The sequence below is a fragment of the Canis lupus genome, chromosome 8 (assembly GCF_003254725.2).
Source record: "Canis lupus dingo isolate Sandy chromosome 8, ASM325472v2, whole genome shotgun sequence".
Lineage (NCBI taxonomy): Eukaryota > Metazoa > Chordata > Mammalia > Carnivora > Canidae > Canis > Canis lupus.
The window spans coordinates 53,402,597-53,428,885 of NC_064250.1; the positions used below are offsets into that span (position 1 = coordinate 53,402,597).

The window sequence follows — 26,289 nt, forward strand, 5'->3', positions numbered from 1 at the left end:
GGGCAACAGCAGACCATGGCTCACATGTATCTCTAGACTCCCCGACACCTTCTCATTTCACTTACACATAAAAATGCCAAGAAAAGAGGAAAAATCAATTAAAGACAAAAATTTTTATTGGGCAGCAGCAAAAAAAAACTAAGTGACATATCTATGCTACATTTAATAAAGAGCCCTGAAAACAAATCAAACCACTGGCCTTGAAGTCAAGTGGTTTCTATTTCCTTATTCTTTCTATCTCTTGTAAAATGGAAAATAATCATCATGCCTGGATCTGTCAAAATTCTATCCTGAAAAGTATAATAATTTTCATTTTAACAAATCATAATTCTGGAACCTAAATTAAAGTTAAGAAATCATCAGGAATAAAAAGGTGACATAAAAAAGCCCAATGTCTCCTAAAATGGTTGCTGGTGAAAACAAGAAACAACCATCTTTGGGACAAATTGACTTTTCTAAGAGTACAAAATTTTAATAATAATTAGTTATCTATATAAATTCAGTGGATATAAATGGTATGCCAGACTCTTCTAATGAGAAATCTGAGCTTCAACTTGATGACAAATAGTGATAACTATATGTTATGTTATGGTTATTTGTAATAACCTGGAAAAATGTTTAAAATATGAAATAGTACAGAGACTAATATAATAAGCATGCATGTATGTATCTACCACCTAGAACCAATAAATATTCTCATTTGTTTCTATTTCTATTATTCTTACTCTATTATCTTGTGATTCCTATTTTATAAGAATAAGCCATAAGTCTGCAAGGGTGGTTCAACATCCACAAATCAATCACTGTGATATATCACATTAATAAAAGAAAGGACAAGAACCACATGATTGTCTCAATAGATGCAGAAAAAGCATTTGACAAAATGCAGCATCCCTACTTGATTAAAACCCTCTGCACTGTAGGGATAGAAGGAACATACCTCAGTATCATAAAAGTCATACACACACACACAAAAAAAAAAAAAAAAAAAAAAAAAAACTCACAGTGAATATCATCCTCAACAGGAAAAAACCGAAAGCTTTTCCCCCAAGGTCAAACAACACGACACGGATGTCCACTCTCACCACTGTTGTTCAAAATAGTAATAGAAGTTCTAGCCTCAGCAATCAAACAACAAAAAGAAGTAAAAGGCATCCAAACTATCAAAGAAGAAGTCAAACTCTCCCTCTTCACAGATGACATGATATTCTATGCAGAAAACCCAAGACTCCATCCAAAAATTGCTAGAACTGATACAGGAATTCAGCAAAGTCGGATGTAAAAATCAATGCACAGAAGTCAGTGGCATTTCTATACCCTAACAATGAGGCAGAAGAAAGAGAAATCAGGGAATAAATCCCATTTACAATTGCACCAAAAACCATAAGATACCTAGAAATAAAGATCTATACTCTGAAACTACAGAACGCTTATGAAAGAAATTGAGGAAGACACAAAGAAATGGAAAAATATTCCATGCCCGTGGACTGGAAGAACAAATATTGTTAAAATGTCTATGCTACGCAAAGTGATCTACACATTCAATGCAATCCCTATCAAAACAGCATCAGCATTTTTCATGGAGCTGGAACAAACAATCCTAAAATTTGTATGGAACCAGAAAAGACCACAAATAGCCAAAGTAATGTTGAAAAACAAAAACAAAACTGGAGGCATCACAATTCCAGCTTTCTATCACAAAGCTACAATCACCAAGACAATATGGTACCAGCACAAAAACAGACATACAGATCGATGGAACGGAACAGAGACCCCTGATATGGACTGTCAACGCTATGGTCAACTAATCTTTGACAAAGCAGGAAAGAATATCCTTTGGGAAAAAAAAGTCTCTTCAATAAATGGTGTGGGGAAATTGGACAGCCACATGCAAAGGAATGAAACCTGACCTTACACCATACACAAAAGTAGACTCAAATGGATGAAAGACCTACATGTAAGACAGGAATCCATCAAAATCCTAGAAGAGAACACAGGCAGCAATCTCTTTGACCTTGGCCACAATAACTTATTGCTAGACACGACTCCAAAGGCAAAGGAAATAAAGGCAAAAATGAACTACTGAGACTTCATCCAGATAAAAAACTTTTGCACACCAAAGGAAACAGTCGACAAAACCAAAAGAAAACCAACAGAATGGGAGATATTTGCAAATGTCTTATCAGATAAAGGGCTAGTATCCAAAATCTATAAAAAACTTATTAAACTCAACAACCAAAGAACAAATAAACCAATCAAAGAATAGGCATGTCTCCAAATAAGACATACAAATGGCCAACAGACACATGAAAAAATGTTTAACATCATTCAGCATCAGGGAAATACAAATAAAAAACCACAATGCAATACTACTTCACACCGGTCAGAATGGCTAAAAGCAACAAGTCAGATAACGACAGATGTTGGCGAGGATGTGGAGAAAGGAGAACCCTCTTGCACTGTTGGTGGAAATGCAAGCTAGTGCAGCCTCTCTAGAAAACAGTAAGAGGTTCCTCAAGAAGTTGAAAACAGAGCTACCCTACGACCCAGCATTGCACTACTAGGTATTTACCCCAAAGATACAAAGTGATCCAAAGGAGCACCTGCACCCCAATGTTTATAGCAGCAATGTCCACAACAGCCAAACTCTGGAAAGAGCACAGATGTCCATCAACAGATGAATGGATAAAGATGTGGGTGTGGAATACTACTCAGCCATCAAAAATGAAATCTTACCATTTGCAATAATGTGGATGGAACTAGAGGGTATTATGCTAAGCAAAATAAGTCAAAGACAATTACCATATGATTTCACTGATACGTAAAATTTAAGAAAATAGATGAACATAGGGGAAGGGAAGGAAAAATAAAATAAGATGAAAATTAAGAGGGAGGCAAAGCATCAGAGATGCTGAATTCTAGGAAACAAACTGGGGGTTGCTGGAGGGGAGGTGGGTGGAGGGAATGGGTAATTGCATAATGGGCATTAAGGAGGGCACTTGATGTAATGAGCACTGGGTATTATATGCAACCAGTGAATCATTAAATTCTACCTCTGGAACTAATTTATTTTATTTTTTTTTTTGAAACTAATTTAAAAAGAAGAAGAAGAAGAAGCCATAAGCGACTCTTAATGACAGAGAACATACTGAGGATAGATGGAGGGAAGGGCCTGGGGGAAGGGCTAGATGGGGGATAGGTATTAAAGAAGGCACTTGTTGTGATGAGCAATGGTGTCATATATAACTGATGAATCACTGAACTCTACTCCAGAAGCCAGTATTACGTTGTATGTTAACCAACAAAATTTAAAATATATTATTAACATTGTTATTATTTCTGATTCTGACATGTATCCTTCTAATTTTTTTGTTGTTGTTGTTAAGATTTTATCAGAGAGAGAGAGAGAGAGAGGGCATGCATGAGAGAAAGCACAAGTGGTGAAGAGCAAGAAGCAGGCTGCCTGCCCATCAAGCAGGCAGCCCAATGTAGGACTCAATCCAGGACCCTGGGATCATGACCTGAGCTGAAGGCAGACACTTAACCAACTGAGCCCACCTATACACCCCTGTATCCTTCTAATATTTTTAATACAATATTCAGAACATTATAAATCAAGTCTTAGTACCTTCCCACCCCACTTTCCACCCAGTACTGCCTCATGTCAGGGATAACCACAAGCATGATTTTGTGTTTAACTCTCCAGCCACATTTTTATACTTTTACCACAGTCTTTCTTAAGGAACACACATTATAATCACTTGATAAATATTAATAAGTAAAAACATGAGGTATCTGAATTTAACTTTAAGACAGGAAATCTTACCATTAAATAAAATTAAGGACTGAACTAAATTATGTATAACTGTCATGTAATGCCAAAAAAAAAAAAAAACCTCTCACTTACCCCTACTAGGGATTACATATTTTTTTTTGGGGGGGGGGGGGATTACATATTTTTAACAAGAGAAAAATCACACTTTCCAGCATGAATTTCACTGGTACACAAACACAAAGTCTTCAGCTATTAATTTCAATTACCTTGAGCAATAAAAGATGTTAAAACTCCTGCATCTGATGGAACTCCTGTAAAGATATCAAGATGTAAGATGAAATTGATCTGAGAATTCTCCATGGCTTTTTTTTAATAAAATACAAAACATTCAGCAACCATCTAATAAGCATTTTAATTATACATAAGTGTCACAAATGTTGAACTAAGATACATTAAAAGTCCATAATAAAAACAGAAATTAGATCATTTTCATCGCTGATAATAACTGAGCACTTTTGCAACTATTACTGACAACTCACAAGGTCAAATGTGACCCTCAAAACTAACTGAGGGAGTGCTTAAGTGTCACAACACAAATGGTTGTTGTGGTGGCAGAGATCCAACCTTATCAAAAGATGCCCGTGTCTCATCAGCCAACACCACCACTCCCCAGACACAGAGCTGATGGAGGGAGGGAGAAAAAAAGAGAAAAGAGCAGCTACTAGAACTGGCAAGAGGCTCACGTCAGCCGCATAATCAGAACCTGGAGTGAATATATGAAGAGCCATGAAAATAGTTCCCAGGAGCCCCTTAATATAACTGACTAAAGAAGAAAAGCACAAAGCAGTAAGTGCCAATTACACACACTCTATTCCATTAAGACTGTTATTTTATATTATAATTAAAAATTAATTTAAAAAAATATCACATATCCATCCTACTATCAGTGGCATTAATGAAAATTGACCAGGCCTCTGAAAACCTTCTTATCCCCAATGAAACTCTACCCAGAGCATTAAATTTATCCCATGTTGATAAAAGTATATTGAGAGTGGTCACATAAGTAAACAATATGCAAGGCCATTAAAAAAACTGTTCTAATTAATCTAAAATGTAAATTAAATAAGACACTTTTCTAGCCTATTAAGTTGTTCCCTGTTAAATAATAATGTCTATGGTTCACCAGGTTGTAAAGGAAAGAACATTCCTCTACCGTCCTAATGGGGATGTGTAAATTGATATGAACTTATCTGGATATCAGCAGGCAGTATGTATCAAGGGCAATTTGTACCTACTTCCAAAAATGTCCCCTAATAAAATTATCTGACTACATACAGAATTTATATGTAAGGATATTTACTGAGAAGTTATAATGGAGGGAAAATAAAAACTTAAATTTCAGATTATTAAAGAACGCTTAAGATACAGTAAGTATCTCTCATGCAATGACATTTGTTGACAGAAAAGAGTTGCTAAAATTGAAGAATGACTGAAGAACTCTTTCAAGAACTATTTATTTATTTAAGAACAATTTAAAGAAGCTAAATCACCTAAATCCTAATTAAAGGTGAGAAAGGCATTTCCTTCAACTGAAGGCAAAGCAGTGAATGTTCTCTGCTGCTTACTACCACCTACTGGTACAACAAAATTTCTCACTGATGAAAAAATGATAATATTCATGTTGTCTGCTTTTCAGATGCTAAGCTTCTTCCAAAACTCTAGAAAGGACTAGGATGGGTGACCTTGGGTGAAAGTCTCCAGAGTCTTAGAGAAAGCTCTTGGTCTGAAACCAGATGGTACATTTCTTAGAGTAGTTTATTTAGCCATTCCCAGCACATCAGTATTTAAAGGCATAAATATTGTTGCTTCTGTCTTAATGAACCTTATAAAGAAGACAGACAGCCACCAGAGCAAGTAACGAACCCTCATCAATTCAGTCCCACTGAGGATCTATCAAAAACAAATGTCCATACACAAACCTGAACACCAACCAGAGAGTAAACTGCATTCAACACTGTAAGAGGACTGGCAGGGAGTCTTTACAAACTTAAGTCCACCTCTTTTGTTATTTGACCTAAAGAGCCATCAGATTGTCTTCATTATAATGATGCACATTTGTATGTATGAGAGCTGTAATTTATTGATTTTCAAGTCTCTTTTCCTCAGAGCCAGTTTAAAACAATTAGAATTTGCAAGCTGTTCCATAAAAGATAAGCACTCAGCATCAGGGGTGATATTTCACAAAAGCTGACTAGTGCATGTTAACTAGGTGATTGCTTCTGTGGCCTTCAAGTGCCTCTGCTGTCCCTGTCCAAGGCAACTGTCCTCAATGCTCAAGGTAATGATGTTGGTATTTAAGGATGTTGGGGGGAAGTGGGAAGTGTATTTTAAGCTTAATCACTAACCAAGTTCAAATTTTAGAAAGCATGTCTCACTGTTTCAATAGCTATAAGATTTGAGAACTTTATTCCCTCCAAGAGAAAAAATTAGCAAGCCAGCAGAGGTTACCATGTACAATTATCAATTGTACCTTTTTTCTTTATTCCAGTGCTCCTCTGTAACTTCAAACTCCCAAAAGCTTTTGGTAAGTTAATATAAGATCAAAATTAACTGTCCACTCCATCAGCCAGCTCTCTATTAAATCAGTAGATAATGTAAGACATAGGAAACACAATCAAAGAGATGCAATAGATTCACGCATTCATCATTTACTGAATTGTCACTAAGTTAGAAATGGAAGATGAAAGTAAATAAAAATTACAGTCTTTGATGGGAGAAAAAGGCTTATGAAAGTACTATGCATGGTAAGCTAAGTAGTACAACAAAATGCCAGGGGAGTCCGGTCAGGATCCTTCCACTTATCTGGAAGGATGAACAGAAGTTTGACAGAAGGATGAGAAGGAAACAGAATCCGGTTAAAAACCATCTATCTCAAAGGAACTAAAGTACAAATAAGCGAAGTTCTCACACCCTTTCACCAGGGCGTAAATTTAAAACTGTCTCCAGATATTGGTAAATGTCTGTGGGGCAGGGGCAGGGTGGGGGTAGATTGGTTAAATCATCCCCAGTTAAGAACTTCTTAGAGAATTAACACTTACTTACACACACATATGATGTGATTTTTTTTTAATTGTATATACCACTTATTCCTGCTGCCCCATGCATTTCCTCTCTCTCCCACACCCACTCTCATATTCCTCTATTCCATGGGTGAAGCCAGCCAGGCTTAGCCCTTCTACATTTTGCTCCTTTTAGTCCAATACCTCTGAGTTCAAGGACTGAGTCATAGGGACCACCCAGCAGAGAGCACGGATGTTGCTGGAAAATGCCATGCAGCGTACAAAATGACAGCTTACTGAGCCATAGAGAAAAAACTAGTAGCTGCTTAAATACATATGTGCCAGTTGGTAAAAATCAGTGCCGTTTTAAAAGAAAATAAAGTTACTTAAATTCCCCCTCCCTGTCTCACAATCAGAATGCTACAGATATTTTAGATTTATACACCCACACACTTCTAAAAAAAACAAGGCAGTTTACAAAATTAAATAAAAACTAAAACATATCAAGATAAAAAACAACGAATAAAAACTCAAGAAAAAAAACTGACAGAAAAATAGATGCTAACAAACCCAAGGTGGATTACTTATAATTAAACCTTAGATTTGCACTCTTGCATTTATTTGCCAACCAAAAATATATGTATTACAATATTCCCAAAATAGCTGATAATAATGAAGTTCCCTAAGGGTACAGATGACTTCTACTATTGTCCAAACTGCTTCAGACTGGGCCAGATATCCCCATGGACAAAGACGGCACTAGCATCCCCAAGTTTCTGACACCATTCTGTTTAAATTGGAGGATGAAAACTAGAAGACTACAGACTAAATCCAGGCAAACAAGATGTACTTAAAAATAATGCTATGTCATTTTAAAGCTTTTTTTTTTTTTTAAAGATTTTATTTATTCATGAGACACACAGAGAGAGGCAGAGACACAGGCAGAAAGAGAAGCAGGCTCCATGCAGGGAGCCTGATGCGGGACTCGATCCTAGAACCTCAGGATCAGGGGATCCCTGGGTGGCGCAGCGGTTTGGCGCCTGCCTTTGGCCCAGGGCGCGATCCTGGAGACCCGGGATCGAATCCCACATCAGGCTCCCGGTGCATGGAGCCTGCTTCTCCCTCCGCCTGTGTCTCTGCCTCTCTCTCTCTCTCTGTGACTATCATAAATAAATAAAAATTAAAAAAAAAAAAAAAAGAACCTCAGGATCATGCCCTGGACCCAAGGTAGGCACTAAACTGCTGAGCCATCCACAGATCCCTCATTTTAAAGCTTTAATTCAAAAACAAACAGATTTCACACAAAAATTCCAATTTCCAGCTTCTCAAAAAATCCAGAGATCCAGACGCCTGGGTGGCTCAGAGGCATGATCACAGAGTCCCGGTATCAAGTCCCACATCAGGCTTCCTGCATGGGGCCTGCTTCTCCCTCTGCCTATGTCTCTGCCTCTCTCTGGGTCTCTCATGAATAAATAAATGAAATCTTTAAAAGAAAAAAAATTCAGAGACCTGGCAACACTGGGGGTGAATTTTTCCAGGGGCAACATGGATGTAGCACCTGCCCTAGAGTCAGACGCCCACCTTCCTGTTTTCCCCAATCCCCAGTGGGCCTGCTTCACACAATGAATTATCTGACTGACCCCACTCAGCAGTTGAGCTTGAAATTTTATTTTAGATAAAGAACCAAGACAAAGGAAGTTTGCCAGTCTCATTCCCCAGTTTAAAATGAGCAGTTCGGGCAGCCCCGGTGGCACAGCGGTTTAGCGCCACCTGCAGCCTGGGGTGTGGTCCTGGAGACCCGGGATCGAGTCCCACATCGGGCTCCCTGCATGGAGCCTGCTTCTCCCTCTGCCTGTGCCTCTGCCTCTGCCTCTCTGCCTGCCTCTCTCTCTCTCTCTGCCTCTGAATAAATTAAAAAAAAAAAAAAAATGAGCAGTTCAATCATGAAGAATGAATCAAGGTTAAATGCTCAAAAGTTAATGCTTTCCTTTACAGACAAGAAGGAAAATTGGATAATACACCTTTGATATTAGCCATCTCTGTAGACTATAAAACCAGAAGGATATACTACTACTGAGCAGAAGGACTAAAACTACTTAGAATGTTTTCCCACTTAGAATGTTTCCCTACTGTATATATCAGACAGCACTTTCAGAATAGAAGTGTAATAAAATGCATAATTTGGCTCTAATTCTTCACCCCTCCCTTCACTGCCTTCCTACCACAAATGGAGTTACCAGCCCAGGTCCCGGCAACTGGCTTCAGCTGGCACTAGCAGAGGTTTGAAAAGAGATTACACGTGGAACTTGCTCTCCTGCAACTCTCCCATCACCATGAGGATGTGCCCAGGCTATACCGATGGAAGCTATGGGATCCATGGTTGCCCAGTGGCTTCCAGCTTAGATCAGTAGATCAGCCAGCTGAATGCAGACAAATCAGTAAGTCTAGGGATGATAAGCAAATGGCTTAGCTAACCCATCACACAAGCAATAAATGCTTGGATGCCTCCAAGGTTTGATCTGTTACGCAGTAAAAGCTAACTGAAAAATTTATTTACTAATAAATCATTTGATTTGGTTCAGAAGATGGTTATTTCCGGAAGTTTCCTCTCAAGCCTACTCTCCATGAGGAAACAGGCTTGTGTCAGGCTGCCTTCTAATGGTGGAAATGGGACAGATTCAAATTAGGATGCACAAACTAAGCATAAGCAGTTGATAAAACAAGTGAAAGGCTAGCAATTTTTTAGAAAAAAATTCTAAACAATCATAAATGGCAGTTGGGGATATTCTCAGTGTAATATTGTTTTGTTTTTTTTTTTCAAGAAACAAGCAATTTCTTAAGTATAAGGTACACTTGATCTCTTCCTGTTTTTAAAGTATAAAAAGGAACTCTTCACTTTCCTAGTGAACAAAACAACACTAAAAATTTTAAGAAAATAAAATATTTTATTGCTATTTATACCTTAAATTTGCATATTGCTTTATGGCTTACAAAGCATTTGCATTAGCCTTTTCTCTTTGATCTCCATTTCAATTCAGTAAAGTTGGTATAATTATGACCCTTTGCTTTTGCTGTTAAAGAAAAACAAAGCTTTGAGTAAAATACTTGTCTGTGATGGTTTTGCTAAAAAGTTGCAATAACAGAACTGGAACCCACCGGCCTCTAAGCTAGTGCTTTTTCCACTGCATTCTATACATAAAAGAATTATGTAAATTCTAAATACATTGCCCCATCACTGAAACGTTTTCTTTGTCCTCCCCTACCATATTCTTATGATCCATCCATCCTCTCCATCCAGAAATGCATTTAAGGCCAGAATATTCCATATGTACTTGTTTCCTTAGAATTAAAAACTTATATGATGAATATAATAAAGCATTAAATACTTAAATGTGCTATATATCCAACTTACTATAGCTATTTTAAGATGTCTTTTAAATAATCCTTTCTCTTGTTAAGAATATTTAGAACCCATTTCAGGGAGAAAAGCATCTATTTTTTTCAGATACCATATTCTAAAACCTTAAGCTTTAAAAAAAAGGTATTCTCTTCATGGTGTATATGTATTTTCTATTTCTCTTTTTCCACTACTCTCCATACCCATATTTCTTTCTTGCCCCATTTTTCTTTTACTTTGCATCTTTAGATCTTTCCTTTAATTCTTCTATAATAAAAAACTGGAATATATTTTTATTGCACTTATTGATATGATTATCATGAGTCTGGCATTTATTCTTATTGTTAAAAGCATATAAATTGAATGATTTGTATATTTTTTCTAAGATATAAAAACATTAAATTTATTTTAAAAATGTCATAGGAGTTCTTAAGCTTGACTTACACCATGCACTGTTTCTGGGAATGTGTTTAAATGGATGAATAAAAATTTTAAAACCCATAGTGTTAGAAAGGAATCCAATTATAATGAAATGCACTACAATATCATTTAAGAACAATTACATTTAAAAATTAAATTGCTGGGTGTACATGGAAGCAGACCCTGGTTAAAAACCTCAATCTTGGGACTCCTGGGTGGCTCAGCGGTTTAGTGCCTGCCTTCGGCTAGGGCGTGATCCTGGAGTCCCAGGATTGAGTCCCACATCAGGCTCCCTGCATGGAGCCTGACTTCTCCCTCTGCCTGTGTCTCTGCCTCTCTCCCTGTGTCTCTCATGAATAAATAAAATCTTAAAAAAAAATAAAACCTCAATCTTAAAAACCTTCAAAAAACAAAAGTTGAAATGATATTAATGCTGAATAACATAACAGATTGTTGTATGACAATAATCCTACAAAGTACTACTGTCATTACAATGTATACATAAAAAGCTTTAAAGAAGCTAAGTATAAGTATTCAAGGCTACACAGCTACTGAGCTGCAAGGGAGAGTCTTGAACCTTTCTCCAAAGCCCACGTTACTATTTATCACTTTTCAACACCACTGGCACCACTTATAATCCAGGAATTTTCTCAACTCATTCCTTGCCACCAAAATGGTTTCTCTAACTGTTGAGTCTTTTCCAACCTTCACAGACACTCCGCTGCTCATGTAAGACTGAGTCTAGGTTCTCGAATCAGGAACTCAAGACCCTCAGCTAGCCACCCTCCTCTCCAACAAAAGAACCACGGAAAACATAAGGCCTGCATTCAGCTGTTATTACTCCAGCGGTTCTCCCACCACTTCCATCTCTCACTAATATCATTAGTTCTGTCTAGAATACCTTCTGCTCTCTACTGTTGCCACTTGTTGAAATTCCACTCATCTTTTCAAATAATACAATCTCAGTGAAGCTTTCCATCTCCAGCCGGAAGTGATCTTTCCTCTTTCTGCATTCTTAGAGCTCTGTCATAGCAAGACATTTATTAAACTTGTCCTTAAACTGTAATTATTTGTGCCACAGAATTCTTTTTCAATTCCTCGAATATGGCATACTCATTTCCCTGCTGGATTCATAAGCCGGAACATACTTTTCACTCTTTTTCCCTTAGTTAACTCTTAGGTTTTCCTTCAAGTCTCAGTTCACAGGAAACCTCCCTTAAAAAACTGGACTTCACAGCCCCCAGCCAACTCTGGGCCAAGTGCCCATGGTGGATACTACCCTGTCACAGCCGAGAGACTGCTAACTGGCTATTGACTTGTCTGCTCCCTCAGTAGACTCTAACTTTTATCAGAGATGCCCATTTATTTTGTTCATGGTTGTATTTCAATACCTTGCATAGTGCTGGGCATGTATTTGGAACATTTTTGAATGAATTTACAATTAAATTTTCTTTATTATCCTGTCTGATTAATCCAGAGACAAATTTCAAAGTACAGGACTTTGCAAACAGCATGTACTAATTAAATAACTGCTGCATGAAATAATTTTATGGTAATTGGCCTAGACTGATTATCTTAAGCCTTCAAAAAATATGAATTAAACTGAAAAACAGTGTAAATATGAATACTTGATAATATGTCTATGTAAACAAGGATAAACATTTCAAATTGACTTGAACATGTGATAAAATTTATAACTGAATCAAACCTAGAGAGTTTCCTTGACTTACTGCAAATCACTTTAATTTGCAGCTACCTGCATTTCTCAATTATTATTTATCTGTACTACAGAGCTCTAAACTCCAAATTACCTAGGTTCTTTATCACCTGGTTCCATCCTCAGTACTGTTTCAATGTACCAACTGTTGCTCACAGGTAAACACATTTTGCAATTTTAAAGCCTTCATTTTCCCACCATCAAGCTTTTTCCTTCTTTCTATGATCTATAAGATTTGCCTTTATCTTCTTCCTTTAAAATACTATCATAGCACTTTTGGTGTTTGGCTGTGAGGAGGCCGAGGTTCAATGGTCTTTGTGATTCCAAATCTGAGTTTATCCAACACCAGCCATTTCTACCATGTCACCTAAGTTCAACCCCAAATAGATCAATGTTGTATACTTGATGTGCACCAGGGGGAATGTTGGTGTGATGTCTGCCCTGGTCCCTAACATCAGCCCCCTGGGTCTGAGTGAAATGATACCTTCTGCCTCTGCCCTGATTATCAAAGCCCTCAAGAAACCACCAAGAGACAGAAAGAAACAGAAAAACATTAAACACAGTGGAAATAATACTTTTGATAAGACTGTCAACATTGCCCAACAGAGGTGTCACAGATCTTAAGCCAAAAAACTCTCTGGAACCATTAAAGAGATCCTGGGGATTGTCCAATCTGTGAACTGCCATGTTGATGGCTAGTACCCTCATCACATCATAGATAACACCAATAGTAGTACAGTGGAATTCCCAGCTAGTTGAGAACTACAAAGAAAAATATTTCAATAAAGGATCATTTGACAACCAAATAAATAAATAAATAAAAACTAGTCTTAGGTCACTTCTTCACTGACACCTCTCTTCATTCACAAAAGCCTACTTTAGGCTTACTTTAATTCACTCCTCCATTCATCCCTGAGTTCATTCATCCATGAGCACTCATTCATTCATTCATTCATTCATGAGCACTTACATGGCAAATCCTATGCTATGTGGGGTAGACTAATTGTTCATCAGCTAACTGGATTCATTTGACCACAAATACTCCCATCTCCAAAACACTCCAAGTACCAGCATTGTACAGATCTACATGAAGAGTTATAAGAATTTCAAGGAAGTGCGCATATCTGAGAAAGACCTGATCAATCTCTTAGGATCTTTTATAACTATTAATAACAAGACACCAGAAACAATGTTAAAAATCTAAAGGACAGGGGACACCTGGATGGCTCAGCGGTTTAGCACCTGCCTTTGGCCCAGGACATGATCCCAGAGTCCCCAGATCAAGTCCCACACTGGGCTCCCTGCATGGAGCCTGCTTCTTCCTCTGCCTATGTCTCTGCCTCCTTCTCTCCCTCTCTCTCTCTCTCATGAATTAATAATATCTTTAAAAAAATCTAAAGGACAAATTCAGAAACATATTTGCAATATATGAGAATGAAGGGATTAATCATCTCTTTAAAAAAAAAGTAGAAAAAAGAATAGTGCAGTAGTAAAGGATGCAAAAGAATATGTAAACAGGCAATTCACAGAACACATATAGCTCTAGCAAACATATACTTTATTTCACTAATAATTGCAAATTAAAAGATAAAATCATATTCTTGTTTCTCTGTTCTGTACAGAGAAAAAAAGTTTTGGCATGGACACACCTTGCTATAAGAGTATTATATAGAATAACTTTTCAGGGTGTCTGCTCAGTTGGTTAAGAGTCTGCCTTCAGCAGACATCATGATCTCAAGGTCCTGGGATCCAGCCCCACGACCATCTGGCTCCCTGCTCAGCAGAGAGTCTGCTTCTCCCTCTCCCTTTGCCTCGCCCCCATGCATATGCATATGTGCACTCTCTTTCTTTCTCAAATAAATAAATAAAACCTTTCTAAAAATAAGATAAAACAGAATAACTTCTCTGGAAAACAACTGGCAAGACAAGTAAAAATAAATAATATGCATGTTTTAACTCAAAGATTCTATGTCTATAAATATTATTCCAGGAAAACAAAAGAAGATGAATGTACACATCTCACATGTAGGTGTATGTATAATTTCACTGCAGAATTATTTATATCAGCCAAAAAAAAAGAAAAAAAACACATAACACATTAAATGGATCTATTCACTGAGATAACTGGTAGCAGTTAAAACAAAGTAGAACTTCATGTATTGACAATAAAGAAAAACACACTATAAAATGGTATGAACAGGATGAAAATATTACATAATAGAATCAACCCAGTGACAATATTATATGGATAACAATGAACTCTAGATTATTTTCATTATTACTCTCAGATGTATCAAGACTGCAGTTGAGATTTTCTGGGCTAGATTATCCTATCAGGCCCCTCCAGCTCTAAAATTCTTTAATTCTAAGAATTTTGTACAACACAGATCTTGGACATGGTGTATCGCAAGGTCTCATTGGGTCTCCCCTCTATGTTTAAGGGCCCTTTATAAAAATACAACATGCAAATACTGGGATGCCTGGGTGGCTCAGTTGATTGAGCATCCCACTCCTGGTTTCAGCACAGGTCATGATCCCACGGTCATGGGACCAAGCTTCACATAAGGCTCCACACTTAACAGGGAGTCTCCCAAGCTTCACATAAGGCTCCACACTTAACAGGGAGTCTCCCGTCCTCTTCCTCTGCCTTCCCCCACCTCTATGATAATAAATAAATCTTAAAAAAAAAAAAAAAAAAAAGCTACTAGAACCCATACAAAGAGATAAATGGTATATATGGTACATATAATCTAAAAATGCTACTGTAAACCAAATCCAATTAGAGAGAAATCATAAACAGCATTGGGGCCTCTTTGTAGTTTGTAGGACTGGGATTTGTCAAAAGATATGGGGACAAAAACCACTGTTCTGGCTCCTGGTACCAAGCAAGTCAAAAAAATCTATATGAACCTCAATTGCCTCAATTGTAAAATGGAAATAAGCATAATAACATTATATATGTCTTCTTTGGTGAAATTTCTGTTCATGTCTTTTGCCCACCAAAGAAGACATACACATGGCCAACAAGCACATGAGAAAATGCTCCGCATCACTTGCCATCAGGGAAATACAAATCAAAACCACAATGAGATACCACCTCACACCAGTGAGAATGGCTAAAATCAACAAGACAGGAAACAATGAATGTTAGAGAATATGTGGAGAAAGGGGAATCCTTTTGCACTGTTGGTGGGAATGTGGTACAGCCACTCTGGAAAACTGTGTGGAGGTTCCTCAAAGAGTTAAAATAGAACTACCCTACAACCCAGAAATTGCTGGGTTTACTGGGGATTTACCCCAAAGGTCCAGACGCAGTGAAAATCCAAGACACCTGTACCTCAATGGTTATAGCAGCAATGTCCACAATAGCCAAACTGTGGAAGGAGCCTCGGTGTCTGTCAAAAGATGAATGGATAAAGAAGATGTGGTTTATGTATACAATGGAATATTACTCAGCCATTAGAAACAACAAATACCCACCATTTGCTTCAACGTGGATGGAAGTAGAGGGTATTATGCTATTGAAGTAAAAAAAAAAAAAAAAAAATGAAGCAAGTCAATCGGAGGAGGACAAACATTATATGGTTTCATTCATTCGGAGAATATAAGAAATAGTGAAAGGAATTATAGGGGGAAGGAGGGAAAATGAGTGGGAAATATCAGAGAGGGAGACAGAATATGAGAGACTCCTAACTCTGGGAAACCAACAAGGGGTAGTGGAAGGGGAGGTGGGCGGAGGGTGGGGGTGACTGGGTGACGGGCACTGAGGGGGGCACTTGACTGGATGAGCACTGGGTGTTATACCATATGTTGGCAAATCGAACTCCAATAAAAAAATATACCAAAAAAAGGTATTATATAGATACCATATAAAAGGTGCCTAATACAATGTTTGGGACAAAATAGGTTCTCAAATACTTGACTAACAGATACATTTGCATCATTGTTGCTCTTGCTAAGGTATCTAGTTTGTTGCCCTAAATTTGGTAACATCGAATCTATTTTGTTCATCTGAATTTTTGTAACACCCCCTTTCACAACCATCTATTTTATCTCTATACTACCTGTTAGAAAGGAGATTCTTGCCCCTCAGAAGTCTATCTGTTAAGATATTCTTACCCACCATATGCGAAAATCTGTTAACTCAGAAACTTAGGGAGAAAGCATACTTACAAAGCACACCCCCAAAACTCCGTGTTGTTCTCCTCTGTGTTCTCCTCAGTGCTCTTCTTAGGCACATATGTCTGCCTCCTATCATTTCTTCATGAGGTTCAGGGCAAAAGGCCTAGTCACGTAGATGATCTTTGGTTGCCCCCACACTTTCCCTAAACCGCCTACAGATAAATGAAACAAGGGGGTAAAACACACCTATAATTTTACATTTTTTTATATAATAAAAGATCAAAATAAGTTCACCCTCACCCTGCACAATTTACAGCACAGCACACAACAGAGAAAGTGTCCTTGGATCATGCAAAAGCCCCAGTGAACTCACAGGAATTCCTCACATCTAAGTACTCAGCCACTATACCTGGTCACCCCTTGGGCTGGGAAATTACAGACCAAATGTGGCTCAAAATACTGTCCCTAAAGTTAACATGTTACTTCTGAATTTAATGGCCTGACTTATTTCTAAGCCAGGAGTGAACTATCTGCTACCATTCCTAAAGGAAATATTTTATAAGCTGCCCAATGTTTCCCACATTTAATACTGCAAATTAATAAGTGAAAGTAAAATGTCTTTGGTTGTGGGAGAGAGCTATGGACAGAAATATTTTCAACACTCGGTGCCTGCTTTCAAAGCAGTCTGTAAGAATCCACGGAAAGTTATTCTGGGAATTGGTCATTGTCTACATGAAAAGTTGTTCTGAGAATACATCTATAAACAACTTCAAGGAAAGAAAAAAAAAAAGGACTCTGGAAAAGTGAAATCAAAATAAACTGTTAGAGAGTGTTCAAAGTGACCCAGATCACCCAGTGACAGGACATAGGTAGGATGCACAATTCACTCATCTAACAAAGAGGCAAATTTCCCAAAGGCGAGTTCTACAAACAACCCCATTTTTCTGTTAATGTGAAATGGCTTTAGTTTTCATCTTCTGCGCTGCCAATACAGGAGCCGCCAGCCACGTGAGCTACTGAGCTCCTAAAACCTGGCCAGTTTGAAAGGACAGGTTACTAGAAGTGTAAAATATATGAGGGAATGTGAAGACTTGGTGCCTTTAAACACAATGGCTTTGAGAATGTAAAGTATCTCAGGGATCCCCAGTGGCTCAGCGGTTTAGCGCCCCCTTCAGCCCAGGGCGTGATCCTGGAGACCCGAGATCGAGTCCACGTCGGGCTCCCTGCATGGAGCCTGCTTCTCCCTCTGCCTGTGTCTCTCTGCCTCTCTGTGTGTGTGTGTGTGTGCCTCTCATAATTAATTAATTAAAAATAAATAAATAAATAAATAAATATTTTTTAAAAAGTTAGGTGGAGGGCAGCCCAGGTGGCTCAGTGGCTCAGTGGTTTAGTGCGCGCGGGCTTCGGCCCAGGGCGTGATCCTGGAGACCCAAGATCAAGTCCCACGTCGGGCTCCCTGCATGGGGCCTGCTTCTCCCTCTGCCTGTGTCTGTCTGTCTGTCTCTCTCTCTCTCTCATAAATAAAATATTTTTAAAAAAGAATGTAAAAATATCTCCATAAATTTCATACTCACTACATGTTGAAAGTGTTCTGGATACACTGCGCTAAATAAGAAGTTCTTAAAATCAATTTATCTGTTCAATGTGGGCACTCGAAAAATCTAAAACTTGCCTGTGTGGCTCATATTATATTTCTATTGCACAGCACGGTTCTGCATGACGAATGAAATAAGTAACAAGACGGCGTCCCGCCCTGCGCGCTAGGTACTCTACACCCGGGCAGCTGGGTGGCTCAGCGGTTAGCGCCGCCTGCAGCCCGGGGTGTGATGCTGGAGACCCGGGATCGAGTCCCACGTCGGGCTCCCTGCGTGGAGCCTGCTTCTCCCTCTGCCTGCGTCTCTGCCTCTGTGTGTGTGTGTGTGTGTGTGTGTGTGTGTGTGTGTGTCTCATTAATAAATAAAATCTTTAAAAAGAAAAAAAAAAAGAATCTAGGTACTCTGCACCGTACTTGGAGCAACACGGCTGCAAAGCGGTCCCACGAGACGTCCGCCTGACGGACTGAGCCTCCTCAAACCCACCAAGGACGCCGCTGAATTCAAGGTCAGGCGTTCCCACCAAACAACTTCAGGGAAGGGGCTCCTGGCAGCCAAGGCTGGGGCCGCTCCCCGACGGCCTCGGAAAGCCAGGCAACCGACGCAGCGCGCCCGGGAGGAGCAAACTCTTGTAACCGCTCAACAGGTACAAAACGTCAAGTTAGCGCCGGAGCGACACCAACATCCGTGACAGCTCAGGCTGCGCAGCTGCGAGCTGCCAGTTTGTACCTGCGGAGTTCAAATTCCCGGGATAACTTGGCCGCGGCTCGTGCGGAGGGAGGAGGCGTCGGGATGCCGGGACCCGGGACCCGGGACCGCCCCCCCGCGCCCCCCCCCCCCCCCGCCGCCGCCGCCGCCGCACCCACCTACACTCCACCGGCCACGGCCACACCCCAGATGTCCGCGCAGCTCCGGCGTCCCCACCCCTCGTCTCGGACCAGGGCAAGCGGGACCGAAAACCTCTCCGATGGGATAGGGAAGCAGTCAAGAAAGGGCGAGGAGCCCGCAGGGGACAGATACCTGAGGCAGAAGAGGACCCCTGGTCCTTAAAGCCGGATCATCGCCGAGGCCCCTCCCGGCTCCCACGGCCGCCGGCGACCCAGAAGGTGCAACTGACCTGACGCTGCGGCGCAACCGACTGTGCTCTCCCCAGAGTCGCAGCTATGGCAACTTGAACTAGCCGCCCAGCCACAGCGAGAGAACAGGACCCCGCTGCTGCCGCTTGGCCCTCTGGGAGTTGTAGTCCATCTTCCCCTCAAAAACAACGAGTCGTCAAGGGAGAGCGGCCCTAAGAGAAACTTCAAATCCCAGGATGCCATACGACAGGCTTCAGGGCGACTTTCCAGGAAGAAGCCGGATTAGCTGCCACCTGAGTCCCTAGGCCGCGCCCTCTGGCCCTGTTCTTTTTTTGTTGTTGTTAAAGGGCCAGTATCTTATTTAGGAAGGAAACACCTGATTGGGAATTAGCTGCCTCCCCACCCACCACCACCGTAATTTATTCAGAAAAGTCTACAATATTTACTTTTTAAGCAAATAAGAAAGATTCAAGGTAGTTGCAATAATAACAGACTCTGTTGCTTTTACTCCTTTCAGATTAATTTCCAGAAATGAAATGTACAAATCCCCATAATACCAGAGCCAATGTTTTTTTCCAAAGGCCCACAAAGTCTTAGAACTGGAAGGGGACATAAATTGTCTAATCAAACCCTTTAAGCCTGAAAAGAGTGACTTACCCAAGATCTCAGAGCTCATTAACACCAAACCAAAAGTCTATAAGGCTGTCACTTCATGATTGCTGCTACATTCAGTCTAGGGTATCATCTCCTCAGTCATTTTGGAAGAAGAGAGATGTATTCCACTCAGAGAGGTTGGTTTCAGTGGCAAAAAAAAAAAAAAAAAAGAAAAAGAAAAAAAGAAAAAAGAAAAAAAAGGCGATAAAAAAAAAAAACAAAAAACCTCTACGAAGAATTCAACTTTGGAAAAGCTAAGAAGAAGTGAAAATCAATTAGTCATGTAGAGCCTCATTTCCTGTGCTCTGCCAAAAAGACCATTGATCCTTCCCTCCTCAAGGCTAAAATCAAAATTTCCATTATCTATGAAAGCTTTCCTGGCTACATCAAGAAGAGCTAGATCGCCCTGAATGAACAGTTTCCCTATTCTAATAATTGTGTGCTGTAATTATCCACTTCCCCATTGGTAACTTCCATCAGACTCAGCCCTTCAAAGGCAGGGCCAAAACATTTTTTTAAATATTTTATTTTAATTCAATTTGCCAACATTCAGTATAACACCCAGAGCTCATCTGGGGCCAAATATTTCAAAATCAGTATCTTTCTTTGCAGCTTTGCCTCACTTTCCACTCTCCCTTCATCTCTCTCTCTCTCTCACACACACACACAAACATATACACACAGACAAAATCATAAATAATTAGCACACAAATTTGATATATTAAAATAATCCAACTCTCTCTCTCTCTGTCATACACACACAAAATCGTAAATAATTAGCACACAAATTTGATATATCCAATTATTTTCTCTGGTGACATTGAGGGGTAAAGTTTATTTCATAACATGTTTGAACATAAAATAATTCTTCTAAAAATTACCTATGTATTTTCATCTATCTTCAAGCTGCTTGCTCATAGTTGTATTCAAAAATATACTCTACCTGATGCAGGGATTAAGATAATTCAGAACAGCCATAAAGTTTCCCTATATACATGCAGGAGCATAATAATAACTCCATTAACATTTTAATTTTTCAAAACAATTACATTCATTCATTTAATTCAGGAAATGTATGCCATATGCTTCTAGCAACCACACACTGTATTAGACACTAAAGATGCAGTAAACGTGAGGAGATATACAACAGTTTCTGTCTTCATTTGTTCAGAGACAAGCGAAGAAAAATACTGTTAAATTTTTACAAATCTGGGTGAGAGATTACTGTGCAGATTTCTGTGAGAGACACGAAAGAGAAACTTTTTTGAGGAAGTGATATTTGATCAAATGCAGGAAGAATGACTACCAAAAAATATAATGTCAACTTGGACTGCATTAATAAAAATTGTCCACAACCTCTCTTTACTGGTCCAACCATAGAGATTAGATTAAATTCTGGAACCCCCATTTTTAAAGTGCTAAAACAAAGCAAAAACAGAGGACACAGTTGGGACAAAGGGATGCAGAATCAGATTTGAGTTCATTATGACCAAGATATTTTAAAATACACTATTAAATTACAGCAGCTTTTTGTCATATTATGCTTTCAATCCATAGATGTGACATACAAAAAATATCTAGTGAGATCAGATCATAGAATCTTTCTCTTCTTCTTTTTAAGATTTTATTTATTTATTCATGAGAGACACAGAGTGAGAGAGAGAGAGAGAGAGAGAGAGGCAGAAGGAGAAGCAGGCTCCATGCAGGGAGCCCAACATGGGACTTGATCCTGGGTCTCCAGGATCACACCTTGGGCCGAAGGCGGCGCTAAACCGCTGAGCCCCCCAGGTTGCCCAATCTTTCTCCTTCTTAACAAAATAAAGTAAGAGTGCCAACAAAAAATATTTACACAAAATGTGTCTTATAACTTGCAAACCCATGTATTGCATTTAATCAGTGTAACAAACCCACATTATCCAACTTCAAAACCACACTCAAGTTGAATCAGAGTTGGAAAAACCCATAAAGATTATCACCTGCAGAACCCTTCTTTTGCAAATAATGTAAATAGAAGCATAGAGAGATTCCATGATGTACTGGTTGCTAGTACTGCTAAAAGTTGCCACAGAATAGGTGGCTTGAAAAAACAGAGATTTATTTCTCCCAGTTCTGGAAGCTGTAAGTCCAAGAGCAAGGTATCAGTAGGTTTAGGTTCTCCTGAGGACTCTTTCATTGGCTCATAGGTAAGATATTCTCTCTCTCTAGTTATAGACTTTTCCCTTTGCAGACAGGTACATCATGTCTCCCTCTCTTCCTATGAAGAAAACCAGTTATTTAGGATTAGGGCCCACCCTTAAAACCTCATTAAACTTTAATCACTTGCTTAAAGGCATTGCCTTCGAATATGGTAATATTGATGGTTAGGACTTCAACATATGAGACTGGGGAGGAAGGAGGACCCAATTTAGCCTATTACACACAATTTCCTCAAAATTGTACCTTTTTACAATTAGTGTCATCAATGATCTTCCCACAACACAATACCTTGATAATTGTATGTGGCAAATATTTTTAATATACCTCACCCATATCACCCCTTAACTTGGAATGATTCTACCCATAGCGTTGGGCCCCAAAATCTTGTTTATATTATATAAAGCCCTTTCTCTGACCATGGCTGATTGGTCAATGATGAAACAATTTGGGCCAATCAGGATCTTTATCCTTTGAGAGTTTAAAATTGGGACTCAAGCATTCAATTGGTTGCCTGAATAGTCTTGATGTAAAGGTACAAGCTGAGGCTGTCATGGTCATGTGACCATCTTCATCGACGGTCAAGGAGAAATTGAAAAATCTGATCTGCAGAGAAAGAGAAAGAAAAATGAGTAAATCAGCAAAAGTGCAGCCCCAGAGGAAATAAGCCTAAAGGGACAGAACCTTGGATCCTGACAATTTCCAAGTTATGGCTTTAATCTCTTGTTATTTCCACTATATTTCACATATTTGTGTTCTGGGATACATTAGAGGCAGCCGGAGATGGTTAAATGCACAGATTCTTGACCCAGAGCACTTGGGTTCAAATCTTAGCTATAATACCTCTCAGCTACATCACCTCAAGTACCTAGTCACTCTGTGCCTTCATTTCTTCTCCTGCCAAATGGAGTTGATAAGACTAGTATCTAATATGTAAAATTGTTTTGAGGATAAAAGAAAGAATGTATATGAAGTATTTCACCCGGTGCCTAATCTATAGTAAGCACTCAGTATACATTGGCTAATATATAACATGATATCCCAGAATGTTAGTTTCATGAACATCAAGACTTTATTATTTTGTTCAAGGCTCTTAGATCAAAAAACATACCTTGTTGCCTTCTGAAGATTTCCATTTGAAGCTTAAGTTCTCTGTTGATTGAAATCCAAAGACCCTTGACTAAGATTACATTGATGAACCCTAATTGTCCAGCCTATAAAATCTGAGTTCCTAACATTACATAAAATTTTTTAGGCAGCTTCATTAGAAACAATTTTGAACTATACCAAACATTAAACATATAATGGATTAATCAGTAGGAGGTTCTGGGATGGGGCTAGTCTGAAAACATTGACATGATCATCATATCCTAACTCATCAAGAATATATAGCATAGAGCAGGATAGACAGCTACTACGTAAGAAGCTGTTGGGTAGCAGACATAAGCAGTGCTATTTCAAGTAAAAGGGCCAAAAGTTGTGTTTCACCAATACCTTGCAAACAACAAACTGTGAAACAGCAGCAACAAATTGATTATCTCCATGTGACAGAAAAATATAATTGAAATACTACCCAAAAATTTCCTCAAGTATTTTCTTTTCTCACTTGGTTCTCCTCCCATCACCATTTAAGCCAGGTAAGTTGTTCTGTGCTTATAGCCTCAGAGAAAGTATGTGACCACAGAAAGCAGAAAGGGAGAAGAATAAGAAGAGAAAAAATAGAGGAAAAAGTGTTCTCACCCTGGCTTTTGAACATTAAGCATCTAGATTCTCACATAAGACTGACCGCACAACTTGTGGGGTTCAATGCAAAATGAAAATGTCAAGCCCTGTTCAAAACTGATCCAGATTGTCAAAATGGTGTCAGCAGAGCCTTAACCAAGAACAGAGCCCATGAAATCACACAGATCACCAATGGAACAGAATAGAGAGCCCAGAAATGAACCCACAATTATGGTAAATTAATCCATGCCAAAGGAGGCAAGAGTATACAACTGGGAAAAGACAGCTGGGAAAACTGGATAGCTACATGCCAAAGAATGAAAGGACCACTTTCTACCACCACACCAAAAATAACTCAAAATAGATTAAAGACCCAAATGTGAGAGCTGAAACCATACACATCCTGCAAGAGAACACAGGCATTTCCCTGACATTAGCCATTGCAATGTTTTTCTAGATATGTTTTGTAGGACAAGGGAAACAAAAGCAAAAATAAACTACTCAGGCTACATCAAAATAAAAAGCTGTTTCACAATGAAGGAAACCATCAACAAAACATAAAGGCAACCTACTGAATGGGAGAAGATTTGCAAATTACATATCTGACAAGGAGTTAATAAACAAAATATATTAAAAAACATACAACTCAATACCAACACCCCCCCCAAACAATCCAATTAAAAAATAAGCAGAGAACCTGACTAGACATTTTTCCAAAGAATATATACAGATGGCCAAAACATACATGAGAAGATGCTCAAAATCCCCATCAGGGAAATGTAAATCAAAATCACAATGAGATATCACCTTACACCTGTCAGAATGGCTAAAGGAAAAAAAAAAGACAAGAAATAGTAAGTGTTGGTGAGGATGTGAAAAAAAGCAACCTTCTTGCACTGTTGGTGGGAATGTAAATTGATACAGTCACTATGGAAACAGTATGGAGTTTCTTCCAAAAATTAAAAATAGAAATTCCATGTGATCCAATAATTCTACTACTGGATATTTTACACAAAGAAAATGAAAATACTAATTCAAAAAGATATATTCACTCCTATGTTTATTGCAGCATTATTTACAATAGCCAAGACAGAGAAGCAACCTGAATGTCCATCAATAGATGAATGGATAAGGAAGATTATATATGCAATCATGCTATTTGTGACAGCATGGAGGGACCTATAGGGTATCATTCTGAGTGAAATAAGTCAGATTGAGGGAAAAATACCATATGATTTCACTGATGGTTGCCAGAGAGGAGGGAGATAGAGGATAAGCAAAAGGGATGAAAGGGAGTAGGAGATACAGGCTTCCAGTGATGGATGAATAAGTCACAAAAATAAAAGGCACAGCATAAAGAATATAGTTAATGACACTGTAATAATGTTAGAGGGTGATAAGTGGTAGCTACAGTTGTGAATATAGCATAATATATAAACTTCTTGAATCACTATGTTATACACTTGAAACTAATGTAACATTGTCAACTACATGCAAATTAAAAAGAAAGAAATTGCACATCACAAACCCATGAAGCCAATCTTGCTTTCAGAAAGGAGTTATGGTATAAGCAAAGAATTTGGAAGAAAATACCATGAACAAAAGCAGTCCCTCAAAATAAAAGTGATTCCTTTTTTTTTTTTTTTATAAAAGTGATTCCTGATGGAAAACTGTGAGAAGACACAGAAAAAAGAGTCCTAGAATGGGAGTTCGGGAAACAGATGTGAAGATGATGAAGAAAAGCTCATGCCCATAGAGTACCCAGCCTCCTCAAGCAAGTGCTATTCATAGCCTGAACCTAGCCATCCTGCCCATTAGTGTTAAAAGAGAATGTCCCTTTAAAAGCAGCCTGCATTTTGTCCAATGGTTGTCCAGCACAAGTAATGATCATCATCATCACCATTAGACTTTGTTTGGTTCCATCTAGCCACCGCAGATGGTCAAGTTCCTGTATAATATCATGGGACAATTATAAATCTTAAGAAGGAAGATAGAATGCTAGAATAAGGTAAAGGAGAAATATCCCACATCCTGATTTGTTAGGACTGAATGGAACTATTTGAAATTCTCTTTGAACAAAGACATCGATGAAATTCACTCTCTTTATGCCAGCACAAAGTGATCATAAATGGTTCTTGACTTTTCCTGCAATCAAGTTTTCAAGATAACTGCAAGCCTAAGAAGAGTCAAAATAATACAAGATATTCCAAAGATGGTAATGCACACTTTTGAAAGAATCATCATCAACCATTCATTGTGTAGAAGCGCTGTTGATCCCATGATATCCTTTTCAATTACGCACTTAGTAATTATAGACATTTGTCACAGTCAGGAGGATCGCATATAAAAAAAATCACAGCAGTTTGTATGCATTTCAGTCAAAATAAGTAGCTATTAATGTACAAACCCCAATTATTAAACATTGTCATTATAGCCAAGTAATACAGCCGATGCTCTACTTTAATAGACATCTTCAGAAAAAAAAAAAAGAAGTGTTCTATAGTTTTTAGGGTATAGATCCTTTACCTCTTTGGTTAGGTTTATTCCTAGGTATCTTATGCT

The 26,289-nt window shown here is 38.7% G+C and overlaps 1 protein-coding gene across 20 annotated transcripts in view; it reads right to left on the reverse strand.

Annotated features, from left to right (window-relative positions):
* CEP128 (centrosomal protein 128) overlaps positions 1-19,348 on the reverse strand; it is a 400,883-nt gene extending 381,535 nt beyond the window's left edge. For 9 of the 20 annotated variants that reach the window (XR_003134759.3, XR_004818081.2, XR_007412452.1 and 6 more), the window contains exons 1-3: positions 19,103-19,269; positions 16,542-16,702; positions 4,042-4,086 (exon numbers count right to left, since the gene is read on the reverse strand). The gene's annotated coding sequence lies outside the window, so the exon portion shown is untranslated. The other 11 variants (XM_049113365.1, XM_025442571.3, XM_025442567.3 and 8 more) reach the window with 6 other exon arrangements.
* Between the last annotated feature and the right edge of the window lie 6,941 nt (positions 19,349-26,289).